The 9,421-nt window shown below is 29.0% G+C and overlaps 1 protein-coding gene across 4 annotated transcripts in view; it reads left to right on the top strand.

The window, feature by feature from the left end:
- Positions 1–9,421, top strand: part of LOC106682909 (CAP-Gly domain-containing linker protein 1) — a 457,329-nt gene that overhangs the window by 38,515 nt on the left and 409,393 nt on the right. The gene's annotated exons all lie outside the window — the stretch shown is intronic.

The raw sequence follows: 9,421 nt of genomic DNA on the forward strand, positions 1-9,421 counted from the left end.
ATATTTTTTTTTCTCCTATGGCTCTTTAGAACGAACATTGGGACGTGTTTCTAAAATTTCTAGATTTAAATCACAAAAAAAAAAAAAAAATTGAAATAGGCGACCCCTGACTATATTCGCCCATTGTAAATTGATTTTAAAGTATTTTGGGCCTAAAAAAATGTTCCTGACTTTGTTGTATTTTATTTTTTAGGACCCCTAGCTTTCAACTACATATTTTTTGTCAAGAATATATAAATTGTAGCAGTTCACGTGATGAACGAAACGATTAAATTTTCTTGCATGAAGATACTGACAATATATTTCCTATACATTGCCCAACGATATCTTGAACAAACAAATTCCGATCGTGAGCAAATCTTTTTATTTATTTTTATGTTTAGTTCGGCCATATCATATTTTTGTCGCTAGTCGATAATGTCAATTACTCAATTTTTTTGTTTGTTCGTGGTGGGTTTAGATATTATAATATTGTAAATATTTTTCTTTAAATAATTTAAAAAATTTAAATTAAAAAAACGATCAGTTAGATCAAAGGATCCTACTCAGAAAGGCTTGGGAATTACCATCGTTTACACTGCTAATGAAGGGACCGTTAATTACTGAAAGTTAACCAAGGCTGAGAGGTCAATTTTTTAATTATCCCTTATCTATTTCAATTAGGGCTTTCTTTTATTTTATTTTATTTTTTTTTTAGAAATGTAGCTTTCCTATCATTAATATCCTATTTAACGTCCTTTCAATTTATGAATCTGAATATTACAGGGCATTCAAAAATTAATTTCGTTCCTCATCTTTTCATTACCTGGAAAAAAATAAGTCCTTGATTTAAATAATTTTAAGGATTGATTCATTTAGGACCTTTTTAATTGACCAAGAAAAAAATGTAATCCCTTTCAAAATTTCAAAAAAAATCGAAAAAAATCTCTTTTCATAACCCTACCCAGGAAGTGCATTTGGGATATCTTAGACAGAACACTGGAAACCTCTGATGTTATCCACCGATCTGGCCCACAGAAAAATCTGCGGATCAAGATGGCGGGTCTATATGCCTCTGCTAGTAAAATAATGGATTAGTAAAAACATAAGAATTAGTCCACTTTACCAATGGTGATGAATAAACTCTATTCCCAATACTATATCATTTATAAGAATAAAGATGTTTCTCTATTGCTTACTGTTTGAATGATTTAGAGAGAAGAATAATATAAATATAATGTGATCAATTCCTGCTAGGGTAAACTAGTCATATAAATTTTAATAATGAACTAATGAAAAATGCATAGCTCTACAAAATTTTCCTACTGTATTTTTTTTTCACTATTTAACTAATTAAATTAAATAATTTATGGGCGTGGTCTTACTTTTTTCCCGATTACTTATTTTAAAGAGGGAAAAATCATAGCGTGACTTACATATGACGTTTATACATTAAATTTACTTCTGACCTACTGACCACGCAATCAATTTTGATCTTTAAACAAAATAATCAAACAGAGTAACTTATGTGAGGAAAAATTAAATATTTAACTAAAATAATATCTTTATTGGTTTATGCGACAGGGGCATTAGAGAGTCGAGGACATTAAAGTCATCGCTATATAATTAAGCAGTATAAAGTGAAATTTATAAACTTGTTATTAAGTATTCGTATAGCGACCTTTAAGTATTATTTTTATCACCCTGAAATATTTAATTTATATACATAACCTTGTTGTGAAGGTGTCACAATCATTTATTTATAGAGTGATTCCGATAGGGCTGTTAATTGTAAATACAATACAAAATATATTACAGGCATGAACCTGTGGTTTAAAACTATTTATTAAGTTCGAGTAAAAAAATTGAAAAGAATTCTTTATTAATTTCAATATTATTGAATTTATTCTATGTCAATAGGATTATACATTTATATTTCCTATTCCTAAAAGATGTTTATGGTTATATAGTTACACTTATATACTTATATAATAATTAGTGACACTTATATACAACACTTCTAATTTAACAATTTAATTATATCAACGTTTTGGGGTTTTTTCTCATCTTTAGGAAATTACATAAGGATTTTTTTCTATCCATCTTATCTCATACATCAGTTTTTTTATAAATATAAATCCTTTAATCTATCCATATTTTACTCTTAAATTTTTATCATTTATCTTTTTATTTGTTCTATTATTTATGATATTTTACCAACACTTTTTGTACTAAGTTGTAATATTGTAAGTCATAATTTTATATATTTTTTATGAATATGGAAAATGGAATAACAATAATTTGAGTGAAATGTTCTTAGAGAACAGAATTTATATAAAGATAATTTTTTACTGTTTTATTTGTTCTTATATATTGAATTATTATTATTAATTATTTATTATCATTTTGCGCGACACAATAAACCTGTATGACTGCACAATGTATCGATGATACTTAAAATGTACGAGGTCTTCAAGTAAAAGCGTTAACAGATACTAATGCACAATGCAGTTGATTCTCACAACGGCCACTGACAGGATATTACTGAGTAATTTGAGACATCGAATTCAAAAATCTTTTGTATGTTCGTTCAAAACATTAAAAAAAAATAAGGATGTTATTTGACACTCCAAAGCACGTTACAGATATTGTCAGTATTACTCCTACTTCGAATTCGATCGATTAGTGTGCAATAAAATCACTTCTGTTATAAGAAAAAGAAATACATTTTTTGTTGATAATTTCATGTTCATTTATAAAGTCATTAAAGGGTCGGATTATTTGAAAATGATTTATTATCAGTGGGCTGTTTAAGCATTGGATAACGCCATGAGTTAACAAGTGTCTAATTAAACTAGATAAGCTTATCTCATTCCTCATTCAGAACGTAAATGAGAAAAAAATACTGAATTATTTTAAATCAATTTCGTTTTTAATATATTTTTTTATTTAATTTAATGTCAGTAATTATAAGAACTACTAACGAATTATTTATTTAATTCCTAAATATTTATTTTAATTTATTTACTAAATATAATTTATTTACGAAATATTTATCTAATTCCCCTGTTATTTTACACTTATGTTTTTTCTTTTTTCCTTTTTGTAACTATAGTGTTTGTATCTTTTTTAGCCCTGACGAAGCCCTGCAACGTGGGGCGAAATGTTGGCTCAATAAAATAGTATAATTATTTACTATTTGAGTTTTTTTTTACCGCACCCGGACCATATTCCATTCATATATACACACGGTCAAACAATAATCTTCCAATAAAAAAATTAGATGTTTATTAAATTAATTTAATATTATGAAAAGTTAAATTGTTAAGTCGTTCTTACGATATTGTTTATTACAATCATATATTGCAAACCTGCCGAACAACAAAACGTTTTTTGTAGACATCAATGCATTTACATTTTTATGGTCCTCCGAGTTCAGGAAATATTTTTTTTACTCAAACTATGGAATTTTTATTATTGATTATGGCGTACTAATTAATTATATTTAACAAATATTATAATTATGTTGGGAATAATTCGAAAAATTTCGGTCAGTTTCATGTAACCTTTACATTGGTGATCAACTTACGTTTCATACTAGTTACATCACGACCTGTCTCAGAGATGATGTCAGTAGTAGACCGGAACGTGTTTCTCCCAGCTCCTGTGAATGCCAATGAAAGTCTTTTGACGTAGAATTAGAGCTGTCTAAGCGACAAATAAAATAGTGATGCTGACATATTTTCCGTTAAGTAACAGTAAAACTAATGGATTTTATAAATGTAAATTGCTCAACTATTTATTTTCTTTTATTTCCTGAATTATATATAGAAAAATTGTTAATATTTTCACAAAAATATATAATAATTAAATATATTATAATTACTAAAGAAAATATGACAAAACTTTGAAAAGAATCTCGGTAAAAAAGTGATAAAAAAAAATAGTTCAAAAACATATAATGAAAGAAAAACACCTCATATAATAATTTCAGAAAATTAATGTAATAATTTTACTAATAAGTAAAACAGTGCCACCCATGACGTTTATTTAGTTTAGAAAAGTCACAAAAAATTTTTTCAATAAAAATTTGAAAAATTATAAACTACATCTATAAACGCAGTTAGTGGAAAAATTAAGGTGAAATTTAATTAAAACTGTTTTTAATAAATAATATTGCAATATTTTTAAAGGATAATGGTAATAGAGACCGAATATTCCCATACGATATGTACAAAAAATTAAATTATTATAGAGAAGAATTAAACATTAAACTTAAGGTTTATTAAAGTATAGTAATATAACATATAACGACAGATCTCAGTGCTTTGTCATTACTATTGAAAGACAGGGGAGGCTGAGATAGTGCACTATCACCGCTGACTCTTGGGGCTGGATAATTTTAATTCTGACAAAGTGAAGAGTATTAAGGTTTTTGCGAAGAATATTGGATTGGGTACAAAAGGTGTTCGATGGTCTAGTGAAACCCCAAAACGTAACTCAGTAACTCCTAAGATGTATTATTGTTATCATGTAAATGAGGCATTAAGTGGAACCTTGCACTGTTCGTCGAGTAAGCGTTGTAACAGTCGGAATCGACGAGCAGTAGATCATACGAGGATGCCAAATTCGTCGTTTGTTCAGGTGTTGTCCTAGGTTGTGGTTCTCTTCGACAAGGATTAAGGGGGTATTATTGAAGGATACTGTTGGGAAAAGTTAAAAATAAAGATTAAAAAAAAAGAAAAGAAAACTTCCTCAGTATTATCCTTTACAATTGCCTATGGCTTCTTGATGACTTCACTGCTTAAGTTAGTCCAGGACTAGTTAATGCAGCAGTTTCGCACGTAAAGTTAATTGGAACAGTTTAGGAAGGACCTTGACGCCGGTGACGTAACGATATGACCTGTTGCAGGCTTTTATAGTTCTCTATGGCGACAATGTCACAACAATCTTTTCGGAGGAATAAAATCGATAAATCGATACACCTTTTTTTAACTGAAATATTCATGGCTTGATTTATTCACGTTCAGTATATCAACAAAGTTTCCTTATTAGTTAATATTTTCATATGTTAATCCCCTAAATTAGCTTTAAAAATAAAAAAATGACATTATAATGTATGGCTGATTTTTATATAATGGGCTACTATCAGATCCCAAATTCCTACTAAAAATACTCTATTATGAATTCCCTGGATTAGTTCTTTGGTAAAATTTGATCGCGAGATCCACAAAAAAAAAATTTTATTTGAAAGTTTCAGATCCATTTTGTGGCCATAAAGATGCCAGGACAATGAAGACATGAACATTCAACCTACAAAGGTAGAATATAGTTTAGAAAATAATTTAATCTTGAATTACTGTCCAATTATTCAATTTAACGATGACAAAACTTAATCATAATAAAATTCAAACAATATTTTCTTAAAAAAAAGCACATTAAACTTATCAAACCACGACAATAATTTTAAAAATCTACCAACCCGTTATTTTTCCTTTCTGACCGTATTTCATGAATGTAATAAGAACGAAAGTGGTGAAAACTTCACATTTAGAACTTGCCAAAACATTTCAGAAACCTGGGAGCCATTAAAATTTCTTTAGTTTGTGGTTTGTTTATCAACGAGAAAGATTCTATAGCCTGTTCTAACACACTATAAAAAATAATTTTAATAATTTTGGTGATATTTCTATTCATACCTGAATCAAGCGAAACAATTTTTCCTAAGAGATGTATGAAGGTAAAATTGAGGTGGTATTTGAAATTAAAAAAATTTGCTCAAGGTTAATGAGAATTAAAGTCCTTATAACAGATATGACAGTAAAACATTAATTCAACATTTATATTGAAAATAGTTTTTCCCGACGTTGTTAAGATCATATAACCAACATGATGTTAAGTGATCCTTGGAAACCATTTTGTTCAAGTAGAACTTTAAAAGTGTCCATTGTTTGGGAATCATTTTATCGTCTTATTTCTATATTTTATTTTATCACATCATCATACTTTCTTGCTTCAATTCTATTATCCGTTACTGTACTTGTTATTAATAATTATTCTGTTTACTTATATATATTCTTTTATAGTGTTTTCATTTGGCACTGCGAACCACCACCTAGATCATCCTCCTAAAATTAATTACATACGGTCAACTTATAATATTCGAATCAAATTGTTCAACTTAAAAAATGAATTTTGCGTTTTTTGAACTTATAACTCATTCCTCGACTAAATACTATAAATTTTTGAAACACGTCACTTGATGGTATATGAGTTATTCAAATAAAAAATGTTTAAAACTGCCGCTTCTTATTGTTGTTTATAGTAAAAATAGTTCTTAAATATAAATAATTGCTGTTAGGAATTAGCCTAAGTTCAAACTACGAGATTGCCTGTGAAGCGAAGACATAATTATTAGATATGATCATTGGGAAGTCCTTGTAGAAAGGCCAATTCCATCTCGACAAGGAAGGCCAGAACCTCTTTTGATCCGTGATGCCTGGAATTTTCCTGCTTGTTAAGTTTCAAGTTAAAACAGAACTCATCATACCTGAACTATCCTAAAGGCATTTCCTTTTATTAAATGCTCTATTATTTTTAGATTTAATCAGCGTGGTACTTAATAATTGCATTGTATTGTTTATCAAATAGTGGAACCAAAGTGTATCGAAAAATTATGATCAGAATTGTAAATCAATGCAAATTATTTAAAACGCTTAATGCATACCGTTTCCTTTTGTCATACATCACTACTGGGTAGGCACAAAGCACTTTAGTAGTAAACAAAAAATATTTCGTTTGGCCACATAAAGAGGCGAAACAGTTGGAATGGTAAAGCTCTGGAAATATTTTTTTTTAGAGATTTATAATTTTTAATTAATTAATCTTGCCAAGTTATATTAAGTTGTTAATGTTTTGTAAATTGTCGTAGTATTTAATTTAATTAAACTTTATTTTTAGTTGATTTTTGACTTTGGATTAATTTTTGGAGATTAGCAAATAAACACAATTAAATATTTCAACCTCCGACCATTTTCTACACATATTATTTTTATTTGAAAGAGATGTGTTACATTGTATTGTAATATTTAAATGTTGGAATAACGGTCAGTGTGGATTATTTGTCTAGCAACAGGTCAACAATATACGGTTTAGCTGGCCATCGCCATTGAGTAGTTCGCCTGATTTTATTACCAGATTGTCGTAAATTGTGTGGTGTTTGAACACTTCAGTTTGCTTGTTATTAATTGTAATACAGAAACGGCGCCCAACGAGTGCCATTATAGTATTAATTCAATTAAGATTGATGATTGGATACCTCAATATAAATCAGTATAGATGTGGGCCTACCAACTTTAGAAAGTTGATCATCAAAGCTGCGTCTACAAATTAGCAACAATAGTCCTGCTGGTATCAAATAATATTTTCTCTGAGCTATCGGAGTAGCTGACAGTATTTTATTTTAAATAGTTATTAATCTACGTTTTTACGTTTATATTTTTATTGTTAACTTTGCCTAAATAAATGTTCATATTCGCTTCATTTTTTTTGTTCTTTATAGCTTTCCGTAAAAAATACTTGATTTGAGGTCATTTCAACAGTAACCTTAAAAAACTTAAGGTAACAGTAAACTTAAAAAAATTATTCTATTAATAATGTATTCACAATTAAATTATTCATACCACTGAGAGATAAAATAATAATTGAAGTCCTGATGTATGTCCTATGCTAAGAATGGATTGATCGTTCAATGATATTAAAATATTCAATTCAAAACGTTTTACAAGGTCAAAAGAATATTAGCAAAATGACCATGACCCAGTCACGGTAGATTTGTTTTCTTACCAGTTACCAGAGACTTTATATATATAATATATAATAGAGATGGTATATTCAATTTTTATATATATTTATATTTACCAACTATATTGCATACAAATATATCTAGCAACTGCCATATTAGTGTCACAGTATTGTGGAGAAACTAACCTATTCCAGCAACCTATTGTAGCATTCTAATAACATTTCTACATTAGTTCTCGAGTCCATCTTAAAGGGAGCAAAAATCAAAAAAAGAGATAAAGTCTTTGATATGTATTTCTAATAACAGTTGCCAATTCAGGCGTCATCAGACCAAATAAAAGATAAGCTAGAAAATGCAGAACAGTGATAGCACATCTCACAACAACAATATAAATAAAAGATTATTGCTAAAAAAAATTGTCTAGTGATGGTTCTACATTTTCGGGGTTTTAAGGGACTTGAGGTTTTGTTTCTGGTGTCTTTGAATAATATCCTGTATTTTTTGGTCTATTTAGTCCGGATGTTTATCTCATATTTAGTACGAAAACATGCCAACTGCGCTGGTTTGGATTTATTTTCTGAATCCCAGAGTGTAGAAAAGTGAAATGGCGATCGAATCAGGATCTCGTGTATGAAATAACTGGAAGGACTTGGAAGGGTGAGACATGGCGTCACCTTATATTCCATGCGAAAAGAAAGATATATAATTTCGCATTCCATGAAATACCCCCACCATTTTATTGCGATCTCATAAAATTCATTCATTACTTTTTAAATTTGTATTAGCTATAATCACAATAAATCATTGAAAATCGAACATAAACTTAATTATTGTACATAAATATAATATACAGAAAAAATACAAAAATATAAGAGATGATGTAGAGGTACAATGAAACCAACAGCCTTCTGGGAATTCAGGCAAAAATATTAACCACCTCTTCTACGATGGTCGCCTTCATTAATTTATTTTCGACAATCTTTCTGAGATTATTAAAATACGGTCAGCTGTAAGTTATAATAGGAAGAATGAAATCTATAAAAGATTCTTTTTTATTCGTTTCCCTCATTATTTTTAAAGATAAGTATATGATGAATAATTGATTCTAACCTTTTTTTACCGAAGAATTGACGTATGTCCTTCTTGTCCCTTCAAAGGTTGTGATCTTGTGATCCGTGAAGATGTCAACTCAACATATTTCCTTCCTAATTAAAGCATAGTTTCATAAACTCCCCTCTGCCCACGCCTATGGTGAGATAAAATCAACTACCCAGATTTAAAATGTGTTAAACGATTGGATATGTTGCACTGAGGTGAGGCTTACACTGAAAGAAGGCTTTCGTTATTAGCTAAGTAAAGAAGAAGTATTATGATTTCTACGAAAATGTATTTTATCTTTTGAAGAACTGAGAATTGTAAAAAGAACCGGTCCACGTAATAGGTTAGGTAAGAGGGGCTCCAATGGGTGAATTAAAGCTATTACACCCCCCAGCGACTACCCAATACTGACAGTTATTTACTTTCACCTAGCAGTAAATAATATGATTTTTACAATAAAATTAACTGTTTATTTTATTATTATTTATTTCCTGATCTGAATGTTGTATGTGAGAATTCCAACAATAGCTTTAACCTTTA

The sequence above is a fragment of the Halyomorpha halys genome, unplaced genomic scaffold, assembly GCF_000696795.3.
Source record: "Halyomorpha halys isolate HHAL.00 unplaced genomic scaffold, Hhal_1.1 Scaffold450.1, whole genome shotgun sequence".
Lineage (NCBI taxonomy): Eukaryota > Metazoa > Arthropoda > Insecta > Hemiptera > Pentatomidae > Halyomorpha > Halyomorpha halys.